An 18,374-nucleotide genomic window follows, 5' to 3' on the forward strand; every position below is an offset into this window, starting at 1 on the left:
TGAATCATTGGTTCCCTTACCCATTCATTCAGTTAACTAGTATTGAATGACTGATGTGTGTCAGACACTGGTGTAAGCACGAGTGACACAACACTGAGCAAGTCAGAGAAGGTCTCAGCTCTCATTGATCGAAGATTCTAGTAATGGAGTATAGAAAGATGACCAGACAAATGAAACACAGTGATTTCAAATATTCATAAATACTGTGAAGCTTAGAAAAGATAATGGAATAGACAGTAGAGTTTGGGTAGGGACAAGAAACTCTTAGAAGTGGGGGAGTCCTGAGGAAGAAAATCTGAGCTGATACTTGAAAGGTATGAAGGTTATAGTGCTAAGACGTCCCACAGGAGAAATGTGGCCCAGGAAGGAACAGCAGACAGTAAGGCTCTGGGACTGCCTGAAATTAAGGAGGAGACAAGAGTATATGTTCTTTTTTTTTAAAGATTTTATTTATTTACTTGAGAGAGAGACAGTGAGAGAGAGCATGAGCGAGGAGAAGGTCAGAGAGAGAAGCAGACTCCCAATGGAGCTGGGAGTCTGATGCAGGACTCGATCCCGGGACTCCAGGATCATGACCTGAGCCGAAGGCAGTCGTCCAACCAACTGAGCCACCCAGGTGTCCCAAGAGTATATGTTCTTACAACTTCAATTCAACCTTGTACTGGAAGTACTAGTTAAGGCATTCAGGCAAGAAAGAATAATAAAAGGCATCCAGGTTGGAATGTCCGAGCTGTTTTAACCTACGACAATTGTGACTCCAAACATCTGCTGTCCCCCGTTCCCCTCCCCGCAGCCCCTCACCAGTTCTCCAAATCTCCAGACACCAGCTGGAATGTCCTACAACTCAATTCAGTTCTGACACTATCTCCCCAGAGCTAGCTCAGACCCCACAGGTTAAGGGCTCAGTCCCACAAATCTACCCCCACTTTAGATTCTGGTTTCACTTCCCTGGTTACTACCTAGACTTCTGATCGACCAAATAAAGGATTACTATGACCCCTCCTTGGATTCTTTGTTTTACTAGAATAACTCACGGAACTCGGGAAAGTGTTTTTCTTGCTATTATTAAAGAAAGATACAACACAGAAGCAGCTGAATAGAAAAGATACCTGGGGCAGGTTATGGGGAAAGGGGTTTAGACCTTCCAGGCCCTCTCTGAGTGTGTCACCCCTCCAGCATCTTGATGTGCTCACCAACTCAGAAGCCCCTGAACTCCCATCATTTAGAAGCTTTCATTACATAGATAGAATTAAGTCATTGGCCATTGGTGTTTGACTCAATTTCCAATCCTTTTCCCGTCCTTGGAGATTAGGGGGTAGGGCTGAAATTGCCAACTCTCTAATCATGCCTTGATCTTTCTGGCAACCAGCCCCAGTCCTGAATCTGTCTAGGGGCCCCCAGCCACCAGTTGTATAAAACACATTCTTTTCACTCCAGAGATACCAAAGGTTTTAGGAGCTCTGTACCAGGAACTGGGACAAAGGCCAAATATTTATTTCTGTTATATCACAGAAAGGGTAAAATAAGTGTCTATTTCAGTATGACATGATTTTGCAAGTAGGAAAAAACTTGGTATCCACAAAGAGATGTTAGAATTAAGTTCAGCGAGGAATAAATTAGTTCAATTTACAAAAGTATGAAAAGGAATAAAATGCTTAGGAATAAATGAAAAGAAGTCCAAAACTATTCCCCAGACTGATTCCCAGATTTATTGCTGCCTTGTTTTGCAGATATGGACAAGGTTATCTTAAAATTCCTGTGGGAAATTCACAAGACCTAGAATAGCCAGAATGGTACTGGCATAAGATTTAACATATTGATTAATGGAATAAAATTTTAGAGTCCAGAAATAAACGGACACATCTGTGACCAACTGAATTTGAACAATGGTATCAAGGGAGTGGGAGTGAAGAATCATTTTTTCAACAAATGATCAGAGCAATGAGAGAATTGTTAAGTTAAACTCCAGCATATATTTGGGTGTTTTCCGTGTACCCAGTGTCAGCCTTACATATAACAGAATAATGTTGGCCAAATATACATCTCACAAATCCAGTCCTGTCTTATGTAGAAACTAGAAAATTCTAACAAGCACAGTACAATCAAGACTGAATCAATGAATACAAGCTCTTCAATAAACTGCTTTTAAAAGTAATGAATTTCCCATTACTGATGTTCAAGAACATGCGGGATGGCTTCTGGTGGAGATTGAAGTCAAGGTAGGTTCCGAAACTGGGTTTTACAAAGAGTAAGGTACAAAGTAAATTCCAAAGCGCAAAATGTGTGTTTTGATCGAAGAGCAAATAATGTTAAAATATTTTTGATTTGTTTTGTTTTGACTTTTTTTCAGTTTGTATCCCATCCCTTACCATCACCTTATGCTTGTTTGTGCTTATCATAAGCGTATCCGAATCGGCTTATGCTGATTCCAGGGCTGCATCCTTCTTGGAAGAAGGCGAACAGATTCTGAGTTTTTGTAACGTGCCCCTCAGGTGATGGTTATGAGGACTAAAATTTGAAAAACACTGCTCTGTAAGAAAGTAACAGGGTGTTTCGTTCTCAGAAGTCAATTTTTGCAAGTGTCAAAGCCTATTGTAAAGTGCAATTGTGAGAACCACAGGGGTTTTGTGATTAAGGTGTTAAAGCAGTGCCTTTTTCCAGGACCTTCAGTAAATCATCTCTTGTAGTTCTTGAGCTGCACTATACTTGTCCTTGACCATGCGTTTCAGTAATGTATGCCCTTGAATCCTCCCACATCAAGTAACATTACATATTAGGTGTCATCTCTTCAGAATTCTCTTTAGAGTTTTTATTGTTCTTGGGCTTTTCTGAAGTTCATTTCTAAGATTCTGTGTTCATACTATAGACGATATAATAGCTATGGTTTATGTCTCATAAGCAGGTTTTAACATTGTTCTCTGTGTGGTTCCTTTGGGAACCTGCTGTCTAAATGCATGGGGAACTTGCAGGGCTTTCAAGTACAAGAATCGTCAACCCTAGCTACAGAGAAGGGCATCACACAGGTTAGACCAGGCATAGTACTGCTGGCCCTGGTTAGTGATCAGTAATGAGTGTATGCATCCCAAATTGGGACAATTAGAGTCCATGCCAGCATTCTTCTTCCTGTGAAAACTCAATTAGTGGTCTCTTAGCTGAGGACACTGAGGTATGAAATTATGAGTCTGAGGTTATCTATGGCCTTTTTGACACTCATGCAGTATGAGAGTTGAGGAGCCTTTGCTCCTTACCCGACGTCTGTGGAAAGGAGTTTGAAGAGGACCACGCAGAAGTCTTCATTTGTTTGGTTTACAGTCTGGTAGTTCTAATTCTCATTAACACCAAAGAAACCTAAGGGGCATTCAACAAGTTCGCTATCCCTTTGTGAGCCAATATAAAGGCATTTTTATAGGGCTACTTGTATTTCTGAGCTTGTTGTGAGGATTCGTAAGAGTTTATTGTAGACTTGGGGCGCCTGGGTGGCTCAGTGCGTTAAGCCTCTGCCTTTAGCTCAGGTCATGATCCCAGGGTCCTGGGATCGAGCCCCACATCAGTCGGGCTCTCTGCTCAGTGGGGAGTCTGCCTCCCCCCCTCTCTCTGTCTGCCTCTCTGCCTACTTGTGATCTCTGTCTGTCAAATAAATAAATAAAATTAAAAAAAAAAAAGTTTATTGTAGACTTGAAGGATCCCATCTATGTTATCTTTGGTTCTAGCCTACAGAAGTAACAGACTTTAGTAGAGAGGAATGAATAGATATTAGAAGATGCTTCAGGGCTAATGACAGCGTTAGAGACAGTGCAGAAGACTAATCTGCCTTTGTTCTGGCTGTCATCCACCTGCTTTCCAACATTCTCTCTCTAACTCTCTACCTCTGCCCTTTGCCCTGGAAGGCAGACCTTCATGCACTACATCAAGGGCTCCTTTTTGCCCTTGGCTTCCAGTTCAGTGTCCCAGTGGGGATCCACAGCGGGAGATCTGTGGTATGGAGGTAAGATCAGGTTCTTTCTTTCCTGGTTCTTTTCCTTTGAGGCCCCTCAACCTGTCCTGTCCCTTTACCAAAGGTCTCTGTCCTATTATATTGCATGGTTCTCTCCTACCGAGTACTGGCGACAGCTCTCCCCCGCCTCCGCCTCAATCTGTTGGGGCCTAGAGGTCACTCCCAGTGTCACTAACCCCAGGTTACTTCAGTTTCCTTTATGGTCTTCCTCTGTTCCACCTCCATTTTTGGTAAACCCTCCTTTTTAAAGTAAACCTTCAAATTATCTGGATTTGAGTATGCCATCTGTGTTCTGTGGGACTCTGATGGACACAGTCCTCATAAAGAAAAGTGCACAGAAGGATCCTCAGAAAAGCAGAATGCCTGACTAACTCGTGGACCCACACTGCCAGAAAGGCAGCCTCCGGGACAGAGGATGGGAGGTTAGGATCCCTGGCTTTGTATTAGTCATGCAGAGAGATCCCTACTCCGTGACCTCTCCTCCCTCACCCTGCTCCAGACCCAGTTGGAATATAAACCTTAGTTAACAAGCTGGGAGAGGTATGAAATGACAAGGGAGGGAGGAAGGTACCCCTTTCCTTGACTTCAGGGGGAGGATAGGAACATTAACTGTATATCAAATTTGGAGTTTTAATTATTACGTGGAGCTAAATATTTTCATTTGTTCTCAGAGGACCCATGCTATAAGAAGGATGAAAAAAAAAATCCTTCAGGTCTATACCTTTTTTTTTGTTTTTTCCCCTCAGAGTTAGAGGAAGAAATACCAACCTAAATAAATGTAAGGATTCAATGAAAATAAAAACAGTAACAAATGTGCTTTATGATTACTCTGTGTTCATTCAAGAGTATAGTTCCACAAGTTACATAAAGCTGTATCTGCTCCTCAAATGAAAGAAGAGTTTCCTATCCTTTGGGGCAGTAATACCATGCTTTTCTTTCACCAAGAGTTAATACTACTGAACCGCTTCATTGCTTACTAGATGAAGACACTTTTGAGATTGCCAAGCAAGTATTGCTTCAAAGCCTGGTCTAATACATTATGAGGAGAGCGCAAACAGGGCTTTCTTTCCATGATAATTCAGTGCCATTGTTGGAACTGAGTGAGTTAAAAAGAGCACATGATAGTTGGCCTAATTCTGTTCCTTTGCCATAAATAGTTAGGTTGGGTATAACCCAACCTGTGGTTCCCCAGGGCTGTAGCCCTGGGCTGTGGAATAGGGAGCACACTAGAAAGAAAAGAGCCCACCCCAAGATGGGGTACATTATACCCCATACCGCATTGCAGGGCCAGGGGTAGCTTAAGGAGTATATAAGAGAAAGAATTGTGAAATTGGTGTCTTGGGCAGTTCAGTTTAGGAAAGTGCAAAGTGTGAGTCAGGTTAGATGGTCTGGGAAGTTGTTTCATCAATAGAAGCACTGCCTTTTACATGACATGCTTACCTAGAGTGGCAAAAAGGGAGGCATCTGCTCAAAGGAGCTATTTATTGGTAGATGAATAGGAAGAGTTACAGATTAATCTATCAATGGCCTTTCTTCATCCACAGTATGTGGCTTGATGAACTTTGTCGCAATTTATACAGTTACAGTTCTCTGCCATTTAGGATAACGATCGATGTGTTGTTTTATATCTTCTAGCCCGACATATTCCACAGAGTCCTTATGGCAGCTGGCTTCAGTTTTCCATCTGGCAGAGTCCTGGTGAGCTCCGGATCTCTTCGGGGATTAAGAGTAAGTAGACATTTCATTATCCAACAGGTATGCTCTGCTGAGATCCTTGTTCAGTGATGATAATGTAATTGGGTAGTCAGAGGTAGTTGAAGTGAAGCAAAATGATTCCATGCACATGTGGAGCTGCTTCTTGAAAGGCTTTTAACCTGCTTTTTCTTCTTTGACACTTGAACATATTTGTTGCATGGGTGTTCTCCGGTTTTGAATTCTCTTGTTTTCTCTGTATCCCGTGTGCCGGCAACTGTTGCTTGGTTCTGTTGCTGCTGCTCATCCCTAGTTGATTTCATGTACAGTATGGATTTGAGTTAATTGGTATTTTCCTTGTCCATTTTGCAAGAGTGGCAAGCTTGCCTGTATATGGTGTGACCTTCAGACAACTAGAGCAATTCTCAAGGTAATCACTCAGGTAGACTGGTAATCGGCCTGTCCATCAACAAATGCACTCGTGCAAACTACTGCATGATTTTCTAAATATTTGCTTCTAATTTTAAAAGTTGGTGTTATAACTAATAGTACTGATTTACTCATTCCAATGGTATTGGGTTGGTTATTTATTAGCAGCTGTTACAGCCAGTGATACATAGGAAAAGGACAAAACTGACATTTATCTTTATTAAATATCAATTATACATACATACACACAAAGTAATACATATATATATATATGTATATATATATATATATACACACAAAGTATATATGTACATACACATATATCTTTTTCATCAAGTATATTTTAATCAGTTTCATTGAGATATAAGTTTCCATAATACGAACCCACCAGTTTGAGCGATACAATTTGATGACTTTGACGAATGTATGTAGTCCATTTGGCCATCACCATAATAAAGATGTATTTCCATTACCTCCACAGTTTCTGCAGTCATTCACCTCCTCCCAATTCCAGGCTCCGATAATCCTACATCTGAATTGTATTTCGTACAGTAAAGTATACAACTGGTTTGCATATTCATTAGTTGGTGATCATTTGAGTTGTCCCCTGTCAATGGCTTACCTATTCATTGTTAAAGTTTCCTTTGTAAAAGAAGTTTTTACTTTGGATGAAGTCCAGTGTATCATTTAAAGGTGTTTCTTACTTTGTATATCCTTTCTAAGGCATGTTTTTCCTTACAAGGTCACAGAGATGTTTATCCAATATTTTCCCTACAAGTTTTAAAGTCAATGATACAATTGAATTTCATTTTTATATATGGCTTGGGGTATGCATACATACATTACTGTTATATATATGTATCTATACATATCTATATTCTGTTTAGCTATATACACATATACTTATAAATATTGGCATACAGGTATCCAAATTTCCAACTACTTTTTTCTCTCAGCTTTTTTTTGGGGGAAAAAAAATCCTTTCCCTGTTTAATTTGTCTAGCATCTTTATCAAAAATAAATTGACCATATGTGTAGTTCTTTATCTAAAACCTCTTCTGTACATATATCCTTATGCCAACACTATACTATCTGGATTACTGTGTTGTGTTGTTTTGTTTTGTTTTGTTTAGAGAGTGAGCTGGGAAGGGGTAGAAGGAGAAGGAGAGAGAATCTTAAAGCAGGCTCTGAGCCCAGCATGGAGCCCAACATGGGGCCTGATCTCATGATTCAGAGATCATAACCTGAGCCAAAATCGAGTCGGGTGCTTAAGTGACTGAGGCACCCAAGCACCCCTGGATTACTGTGGTTTTTAAAGTAGGTCATGAAATTAGACAATATGAGTCATTCCATATTCTTCTTTTTTTTTTTTTTCCATATCATTTTGGTTGTTCTAGAGATCTTTTGCATTTCAACAATCATTTTATATTTATCTTGTCAGATTCTACCAAAAAAGCTACCTGGGATTCTGTTTGGTTGTTTGAATCTATTGGTCAGTTTGGGGCCAAGCAGACATTGAACACAAAATCTGAATGATGCTATGGAAACAGTGAATTCCTGATAGTTACAAAGGAATATGAGAATAAGGGAGATTCGGTGATATACAGAGTTGTGTGTGGGTACCATCTGGGTGATAGCGATGATAAGGGATACCCTGGGATAAATAAACTCCAAAAAACCCAAACATTGATGTAGGCTAGTTTACTTCTTTTATTCTAAGGTGAATATTCAGTGCTAGTAGTAGTTTCCTTCTCTCAGGCAATTGGGAATGGTAAGGCAAGTGGATCCTTTTCATGGTGATATTATAAAGGGGGTTCGAGTATAAGCCATATTGATAGCCATGTCTACAGACACATAGTTCCATGGGCCTCACTTATTCTGCTTGTCTTCGAAGGTAAGAAGCGTAACACTATGGTAAGAACTAAGGGAATGACCTCCCAAACCTTGGTTCACAATCACTGCGGAATAGATAGTGGCTGAAGGAAAGCACTGGCACTCTTAGTCTGGTTCATTGGCGTGGATTATATGCTCCTGTATATTTCCTAGGTTCTGCAGCTATCAGAAGTCAGAGTTTTAGGCTGCACTTTCTTAAACAGACATGCACAAAGGGGAAGGGAATCATGCCATCGCCGCAGAACCGAGCTAAAGCTCTGTCCAACTGAGGTATAGAAATGGAAGTGAAGGAACAACATATATCTATTACAGGCAAAACTAAGTCCCTCCAGGTAGAGCTTCCAGGTTTTGAACTTGCCTTTGGAAATTGAGAGCGCCGTCTCCCAGAGTATAGCCATGATAAGCACGTATAAGCTTGTAAGAAGGGTCTCTATAGGACTAGGTTGATTCTATGATGGATTGAGTCATACTAGCTTATGCCACAGAAATTTGGCCAATGAGATAATGGGAAGCTAGGAGGAAAGCTGAGTTGTATTGTTGTTTTTGACCCTTAAATACATGGGTAGGTCATAGATTCTCACTGTAAGGGCATAATTTACCCATATACAGACAGCCCAAAGCTGCAAATGAAGACCATGCTAAGAACAAAACTCCCAACATGACTGTGATTCACAGCCAACGGAAAGTAAGAGATTCATTCGCATAATCACATTCAAATTGGAGTTTGATTTCAATCAGTCACACTGGACTCTGGGGGAGAAATTGCTCCTTGATAATAAGCTGCTTGTCATTAGCGATAGATAAATGATCAGAGATCCACACACTACACCTCTAGGATGTGATTTGGGCCTACGTGGTGGTCTCTGCCGGGCAGCCTGGTCCTGAACAGGCATCAAATTGGAACTCTCCTTTCACCATTAGACTTTGTAAGAGACATTCGGAGATACTGTGCAAGCTAATGTGACGATGCTAGGCTGTGGCTGACCATTGACATTCCAAATGGATACAAGTGGTACCTTTTTGTGGAATGGAGCCATCTTGTTCAAAACTCCAAAGTATAAAATCAATATTGTTGGGTTGAGGCCATTTTTAAAATAATATTTCCCAAGCCTTGTGTCCTAGTCCATTTGAGCTGCTATAACAAAATATCATAGACTTGGTAGTTTCTAAACAACAGAAATTTATTTTCCACAGCTCTATCATCCAGGAAGTCCACTCAAGGCACCGGCATGGATGCAATCCGGTGAGGGCTCTCTAGTTCGTAGCTGGTGCCTTCTTGCTGTGTCCTTATGTGTAGAAGGGAGCTGGGGAGCTCTTTGGTGGGGGGAGGGGGGGCTTTAAAAGAGCACTAACCCAATTCCTGAAAGTGCCCCACCTCCGAATACTACCACATTGGGCACTAGGATTTCAGCATGTGAATTTAGTGGGGGGCACAGACAGTAGCACCTCCATAATCTGTGAAGCCTTCCAACTGTTTGCCTGTGAACGTCAGTCCTCTCAAAATAGCATATGATATAAACAGGAGAGCCTTATGAACGCGCAGTCCATGTTTTAATGATTGAAAGTGGTTTATTTCTAAAAGTTTCTTTAGGCCAAGCACTACCATTTGGAAAATAATTTTCGAAAATCCTGGTAAGAACTTCAAAGACAATAATTTGTCCTTCCTTCCTTCTCCCCTTCCTTCTTTCCTTCTCTTCTTTTTCTTTTTTCCTTCCCTTTCTCTTCTCTGCTCTTCGCTCCCCTTCCTTTCCTTTCCTTCCCTTCATGATAAAAGTGATAGTTACCGAGCCGTAAGCCTTGACTACACTCCAAGATTTGTAATCAGACATGTTTACCTTTAATGATGACTTTATATGTTATTGTTATTATTTCTATTTTTATAGATGAGGAAATACAGTTTCAAAGAGTAAACTTGCCCAGGTCATAGAGCTAATACAGAAACGTTTAAACATTGTGTTGTGCAATGTCACTTTTTGGTACCTGATTTGGTTCTTGGTGTTGAAGATCTGTGGTGTTGCATCCTTCCTCCCATAAGGTCTTAAACTGGGGAAGAGAGGACATATAGCGACGTATCACATGCTCTCTGTCCTCCAGAGGCTCAGAGTCTGGTGAGTGAGAATGGATGTGGTCAAAAGGACAGCAAGAGGAATTAAGTTAGAAGAGTCAAATGAGCTGTAGGAAGGACATTAGACCATGGGAGACTAGATGTTTATCATGAAGGCTTTGTGAGATACAGGGATTTGTACTTAATCTTGAATGAAGATAAAGGCTTAGGTATGTGGTGGTAGGGTATGCAGAGGCATTCAACAAAAAAGATAACTAATAGGATTTAATAATACCCTTTCACTCCAGTGTATAGGTATCCTCCGTTTCTGGTTTAGATGTTCTTTGTTTCTTCAGATCCAGTCTTAGCCCTTTTCTGTTGGCGTGTGCATCAGAAGTCTGACCTGTATTGACAGCATCGCTAAAGTCCCGTATCTTTAAAAAAAAAAAAAAAAAATTATTTATTTATTTTAACAAGATTTTATTTATTTATTTGAGAGAGGGAGAGAGAGCATGAGAAGGGAGAAGCACACTCCCCAAGGAGCTGGGAGCCTGATGTGGGACTCGATCCCAGAACTCCAGGATCCTGACCTGAGCTGAAGGCAGTGGCTTAACCAACTGCGCCAACCAGGCATCCCGATATTTATTTTTTTATTTGACAGACAGAGGTCACAAGCAGGCAGAGAAACAGGCAGAGAGGAGGAAGCAGGCTCCCTGCAGAGCAAAGAGCCCGATGCAGGGCTCCATCCCAGGACTCCGGGATCAGGACCCGAGCCGAAGGCAGAGGCTTTAACCCACTGAGCCACCCAGGTGCCCCTGAAGTCCCATATCTTGTGGGTTCCTGCTGGATTGGCCATTGGACAGCTCTGACTGTAGATCTGAGGAAAAGAGGAGAGCTAACTTATTAACTCCCTTAAGTATGCCCTGCCAAAAGGAGTCACCTTGAATTAGTATATCCAAAAACAAAGGTCATTATGCCTCCCAAGGCAATTACACAAGACTTTGTGTTCCCCTATTCCCACAAATTTTTAAAGTATCCCTTTGAAGTGATCTTAATTATTCCATTTTGAGTATATCTTTTCTTCTCTCTTAGGACTCTATCTACAAAAACCTCCTTCTACTCTTTACCCATTTTTTTTTTTTCCTGCGGCATAGGTTGCATCCTTGCTTTTAAGGAAACTGTATTGTTCTAGTTATTTTATTTAGTCCTGAGCTATTATTGACTTTTTTTTTCCCCCCCAATGTGGATACCAACGCAATGAAGCTAATACATTACCATGGCTTTATGGACCATAGGGATGCCATGGGCAATGTCTAGCAGGTGAAACTACTGCCAAAAGGTCATTTCTTCACTATAAACTTGTTGCCATTTTTTAAACAATGCCAATGTCATGAGTGTCTGTTGGTAGACTGGTGATGCTGCAGTCCTCTCTATAGATCAGAGATACAAAGGAAGGCTGATTGTGTATTACTTCTTTTCTCGTGCATTACCCTTGATCCAGAAGATGAGTTTTATGGAAATCCATCAACAGCATAAGCTTATTTGGTCCTGAATCCGGGGCACACAGGAGATTGGCACCATGTTCACGTCCCGCGTGAGTAGCTAATGCCTGTTCCCTGGGACAGTCTCTCTGATGGTTTCTCCTCCCCATGCCACCAGATGAAGGCCTAACAAGGAAGGAGGTGGAATATATAAACAGAAAGGCTCTGCCCCTTCTTCTTGACCCTTAACATTTCCCACCCTGGGGTCACTAAGCAGGCTAGCAGATGTGGCAGAAACTCTCGGTGTCTATAGGAGCTATATAGTAACATGCACAGTCTAGAGATAATAGTACCAATTAAGGAGAGATGAGTACCATCGACTTTTTGTAAACTCCCATCTGTTAGCCAGACTGACCAGCATTGAGAAACACTTCTCTCTCTAAACTCCTCTGCTTAGCCATATGCATTTCTCCTGTGCAAAGGACTATAGAAAGGAGGTATGCAATGAAAACAGGAGTGTACACAGGACTTTCTAGAGCCCCTTTGTTACTAGTTCGCTGCTGACTTGGCTCCATATCCTGCATCCCTCCGTATTAGCTCATTCTTTGTTTTTTACCTCAATAGTAGGATGCCCTTCACCATGAACTTTTCACCTTATATTTTTTATCATTAATGCCCCTCATTATATTCATCCATTCATAGGAGCCCCCCTCCGCCCAATAAATGTATTATCTCTATAGAGAATCCCCCTTCGGGGCCCCTGGGTGGCTCAGTGGGTTAAGCCTCTGCCTTCGGCTCAGGTCATGATCTCAGGGTCCTGGGATCGAGCCCCACCTCGGGCTCTCTGCTCGGAGGGGAGCCTGCTTCTACCTCTCTCTCTCTGCCTGCTGCTCTGCGTACTTGTGATCTCTCTCTCTGTCAAATAAATAAAAAAATATTTGAAAAAAATCCCCCTTCGAAAATTGATGAAGCTGCCTTGAATTTGCAAGTGTTCCTCGGCCTCTGAGCCTTTCCTCAGTTTCCTCATATGTAATATGTGTGTTAATCATGTGTCCCTCCAGAGTTCTTAAGATAAATCTGGAACCAATCACATAAGTGTAAAGCCATTACTCTTTTTCTACTCTCGCTACTACTTGTCCTGTCCATGATTTTATCACATTCTTTGGGTGATTGGCTTATTTCTGTCTGTTGAGCTAGACTCTAACGGCCATGAGGACAGAAGCTGTGTTCATTTTAGTCCACCACTGCCCACCCATCATCTAACATGCGGTTGGTCCAGATCAAATGCTCCCTAAATATTTGAATTAAACTGTAGCAACTGCATTTACATATCCAATAGCACAATCCTCTATTTCATATTTGTAGAACTTGACAACAACCTGTGCTTGAGAAAATACAGCCCTGAGTCACCCTTACTCGAGCGCCTCCCTTTTTCTTTAGAGACATTTCATAAACATGCTGGTAACTGAGCCCGAGATAGGCAGGAAAATGTGTGAATCTGTGATAAATCTGTGCTTTCAGGAAGATCATAATAATAGGCTCCATTCCTTAAACTGCCCATCTCCAGTATCAGTGGATAGAAATGCGTCAGAGAAGAAATATCTACTCTATTCCTGCTACAACTAAGCTGTTATGTTTAGAAAATTCAATCTGGCAGTCCAAACCTGCAGCTGATTTTTGTATGGTGTCCTAAGATATACTTATCTAGAAATTAGCTGCTGTAGTGCTTCCCGCCGCTTGCCAGGTAAGATTGCAGCAGAGGACAAATGGAGGGTATTGGCACCAGAACTCCGCCATTATTCGGGCTATTAAAACAAACGAGAGACAGAATTCCAGTGCACAGTGCTCACCGAGATGATTTTACCAGCAAGGAAATACCAGGTAAAACACAGTGAGTGTCAAACTTGTGAATGCCATGCTGGAAAGATGTCCATCGTAAAAGGTTGCGAACAGATGCGTTACATTTTCGGCAACACACTCTCCTGATTCTTATGTGTGTGATTTGGTGGTTGCTGTTCATTTCTCAGCCCCTGCATACCACTCTGCTTGCTGTTTTCCTGAAGGTTAGTTGCTTGGCTGTCTGTTGTCAAAGGAGGTCCTCCTCGAAGAAGTTGTTTCAGAGAAACACCCATAGTGGGAGTGGATAAAGGTAGATAAAAATCTACCAAAGGTCTAATACATAGATTTTTATTCAGTTGAGGATCGGTGATGCACAAAGCACTTTCTTGGGGAGACTGCTTGGAAAACCCTACTTAGTAGCAACCGAAATGGTTGTTCTGTCATCGGTAGACTCACAGTACTCAAGGTCACAGACAGCAAGGTCTAAACCAGAAAGCCAATTATTAAGACGCTGTCAAGGGACCAAAGCTCTCCTGTCTTTTAGTTAACACATATTTTATTTTTCACCAATTCAGAACTTCGCCTGGTTAGAAGAGAGTTAGAAGAAGGGGCACGACAAAATAGCTACATCAGGTATGAGCTTCCCATCGCCGTACAAATCCAGCTTTGCTGTAGTCTTCTTGGAGGAGGGCAGTCTTTTTCTGGGCCATGCGGGAAATGGACATAGCAGATTTTTCCTTGATAACTGTATTCGTTATCTATCGTGGCATAACACACTATACAAACTTAGTACCTTAAAACCACATACCATTTCACAGTGTCTGTGAGCCAGGAGTCTGAACAAGCCTTAACTAGGTCCTCCAATCAGGGTCTCCCAAGGCTGCGAACCATTGGTTGGCTACGCTGGATTCCTTTGTGGAACTTCGGGGACTTCTTCCAAACTAACGTGATTGTGGCTAAATATGTTCCTTGAGGTGTGAGGGTGTGCTCCCCTCTTCTTCATCGTACAGCAGAGGATAGTTCCAGCTCTTGGAAGCCTCCCAACATTCCTCACCACCTGTCCTCTGGCCATTTGCTTCTTCAGGGCTTTAGCATCCAACCTGCTAAGACAGAGCCTTATATAAAGTAACAAAGGAAGGAAGGACAATCTTATCACTGTTGATGTGTAAAGTAACCAACGGGTGCAGTATCTTAGCCTATTCCCAGGCCCCATCCATTCTCAAAGGGAAGGATTATACAGTGTGCATACACCAGGGGACTAGAATCTTGGGGACCAGCTTAGTGATCTTCCAATCACAGTACCTCTCCTTTTCTCTCTGTAGCATAGCTTCGTGCAGTGGTGCTTTCTTCTGACTGTAGATACAGCAGACTCCTTTTGAAGATTTTTCCAAGTGTAGAAGCTGAGACTCGACCTCTGAATTCAGACGCAGTACGTGCATATGAAGCAGAACAGAGACATTTGTGTTTTCAAGCCCTCTAGGTGATTGTGATCAAGCAAGCTGGAGACAAGCCACTTGAGCTCCTGTATCTGAATGGTGATTTTGACTCCAGAATTCACCAGCTTTGCGACCTTAGAGAAATCACTTGCTCATCCTAAGAATTGATTGCCTTATCTTTAATATGGGAGTGACAGAAAGAGCGTTTTAACCATTAGTTGTCACGCAAAGATTGATGCTTGGTACCTTATAAGTGTACCATTAGTATAGCTATTAGTATTTAGTTCTGTAGCTGACATACCTTCCTTCTGACATTGAGAGCTTACCAGGCTTGTCTTAGTTACCTTTTCTGTTTGTAGGGAGTCTCTGTAGACTGCTGATCTTTCCTGTCCTAGGTTGTTTTAGAGTTACATAGCTTAACTCACAGAGGGTAATCTTCCTACCCATACATGTCCTGGATATAGAGGCAGAGAGTGGGGGATTCATTTTTGCCTGTAAGCCGTGTGCACAGTGAGATCTGCCATTCCATTCTAGCAACCCAGAAGCGCGGTAGTCAAGGCTGACGGCTTCCAGCTGTTTTTACCTATTTATTCCTGACACATGGACCCGACTTCTTATTTTGATCTCAGCCTAGCATAAGGGTACTGATTATTTGTGTACAGCGGAAGAAATTTCTCCTAACATACTAATTGATTTTTTTTTCCTATCATCACTGTCTCCAGGTCAGTGCAAGAGAAAAACTGGCCTGACTTATCAACAATATAAAATCTTGCTGTATTGAAATAATCCAAAAAGCAGTTGTACTCAGATCAATATTCCACTCAGATGTAAGGCAAAAGATTTTCGCCCTGTGAAAGTCAATTTTCAAACACTTAACAAAGTATAAATTCCTTTCAAAGGCATTGCATAACAGTGCTATTCCCTTGTATGGGGACTCAGTAAGTACTTATTGACTGACAAGAGTTTTTGACTGTGTGATGGATCCCACACTAAAAAAAGAAATCTATTTCAATCCCTGTATTCCAGAGATCTGTTTCGGCTAGATTTCATGTAGGGATCTTTCTACTGATATTGGGAGTGTGACAGCGGAACAAGAAGGATACCATACTAGACACCAGAGAGCTGAGACCTAGGTTCTAGCTTCTGATTGACTGTCTCCTGGCTCAAATTAGGGGATCTTTCTTAATTAACCTCTGAGAACTTCTGTTTTTTGTTTTTGTTTTTGTTTTTGGTTCTACAAAATGAGAGAAATGCTTTCTGCCCACCTGTTCCAGAAGAATAATGTGAAACCTAAATGATAGGAAGTTTGTGAGGTTCTTGGGGATTGTTTTTACTTTCTTTTTTTTTTCCTTAAGATTTTATCTGTTTATTCAAGAGACAGAGCATAAGCAGCATTGAGGGGCAGAGGGAAGAGCAGAGTCCCCGCAGAGCAGGGAGCCTACTGACGTGGGGCTTGATCCCAGGACCCTGAGATCATGACCGGAGCTGGAGGTAGATGCTTAACAGACTGAGCCCCCCAGGTGCCCCATCTTTACGGATTGTGAAACACTCTGTCGAAGCATGTGCACCTTGCTGGTGCTGCTGAAGATGATTGAAGAGGGGCACAGTAGGCTTGCTGATTTGGGGGTACTTTCAGTACATGCTATGAATGCCCAGCAGCTACATTTTTTTCTAGCAAGCCAAACTGAAGGTAGAGGTGGCCACGACCATTTCACCCATGTATATTCCACGCGTGAGCATACGCTGTTGTTCAGCCATGTTTGACTCTGGGCGAGATGGCAATTTGCCACCCTGTGGGAAAGGCTGGTAGGGGATACGTTCGGGGCTGATGGAACCTTTGATAGGCCTTTTTTGTATTAGGGAAGATGCTACTCTAAAGCAAATATGTCTTGTCTTCCTTAAGACGCAGGAAGACAATGCTATCCAGAATGCCCTCCCCCTTGCTCAAGAAGGGACCATGTGACTGAACTCTGGGTAATGAAGTAGGCATTTATTCCTCTGATTAACCTAATCCCCCAACTTCAGAATCCTTCCTACATGTTTGTTCCCCTATCATTGACGATTCGGTCTGGTATACCATTAATACTATTTTCTCCATGGTAAACCCCGAGGTTAATTTAGCTTGTGGAAAAATATAGTTCACGTTATCTCTTAATGTGTTCAATCAGATCACATCCTTGGAGAGCAGAAAATCACACAACTCTAGGTGTGGACATTTATAGTCATCTTGTCATTTATCCAACCTCAAAACACATGTCCCCTCTCCCCCCGCCCTGCCAGAGCTGGGGAGGAGGCTGCCTCTCTAAGGTTAAGGACCAGAATGAGACTGTTCAAGAAACGGTAGGGTAGAAATTCCATGGAGATACTAAGATTCATAACCAGTATATACTCAGTTTGCTGAGAGGCCAATTCTATCTACTACGGTGACCTTGAGCAAATCTCTTATATTTTCTAAGCCTCAGTTATTCATTTTAAAAAGGAGTCTACCATTCCATTCACATGTGGTTGTGAAGGATGAAAAGTAATGTACATGGGGATAGACTATAAGTCCTATAAATAAATCATACAAGTAAATTACGTCAATCATATAAATGCAAAATATTTCCATTATAAGCTAATACTTGTCTTCATGTGAGATAACATAAATTTGTTTATTTAGATCCGTGGCCAAGAGTAGTTTGAATTCTGTACCTGATGCTGACGCCAGCACCTATCCACCCTGTTTTGGTTATTGAGATTTGCACGAGTCAACCTAAAATAAACTAACCAAAAGCAAGCGATACAGTTTATTACCAAACAAGTGAACCGTATACCGTAGTGGATACAGACGGCCAATCTGAATACCGTGTGCTTTGGTTTACTCTCCAGCTCGACTTCTTACTTGCTGCGGGAACTCAGATGAGCAATTTAAACTCTGTGCTGTAGCTCCCTCATGCGTGAAGTGCCTATGATCGTCGCCACCTCCTAGGGTTGTTGTGAGGGTTAAGCTTGTTGAAATGTGTCACGTGCCTGGAATATTGTGTGGTGTGCCGTAGCTACACACCGTAGTTCTGCATTGTGGTATGTTATTGTGGGGAGGGTTTCTCTCCTCTGTCTATCCTTCAAATTCTGTCCTTGAGATGGTCGGCCTCGTTGGTAGATGAAGAACACGCGGTGCTCACTGTAGTGGGAGAAGCTCCTCTTTACCTCACCATGTAAGTTTCATTGCTGGCCGCCGGTCGGGGAATATTGTGGTTATTAACATGGACCTGAGGGAAACACTGCTTTCCCAGCGGTAATCCCTGCTGTCACCTGCAGAGCATTCATGTTCAAATCCAACAAAGCATGGGTGCAGCTGGCCCACACTGAGCCTCCTCCCCTCTCTCTCTCTGTTTTAAAGATTTTATTTATTTGAATGGGGGGTGGCCCACAACTGCTGGAGAGAGAGAAGCAGGCTGCCCATAGAACAAGGAGCCCGATTCGGGACTCGATCCCAGGACCCTGGGGTCACAACCGGAGCCAAAGGCGGACGCTTCAGTGACTGAGCCACCCAGGGGCCCCGCTGCATGTTCTGATTTAAAACAGCC

The sequence above is a fragment of the Mustela nigripes genome, chromosome X (assembly GCF_022355385.1).
Source record: "Mustela nigripes isolate SB6536 chromosome X, MUSNIG.SB6536, whole genome shotgun sequence".
NCBI lineage: Eukaryota > Metazoa > Chordata > Mammalia > Carnivora > Mustelidae > Mustela > Mustela nigripes.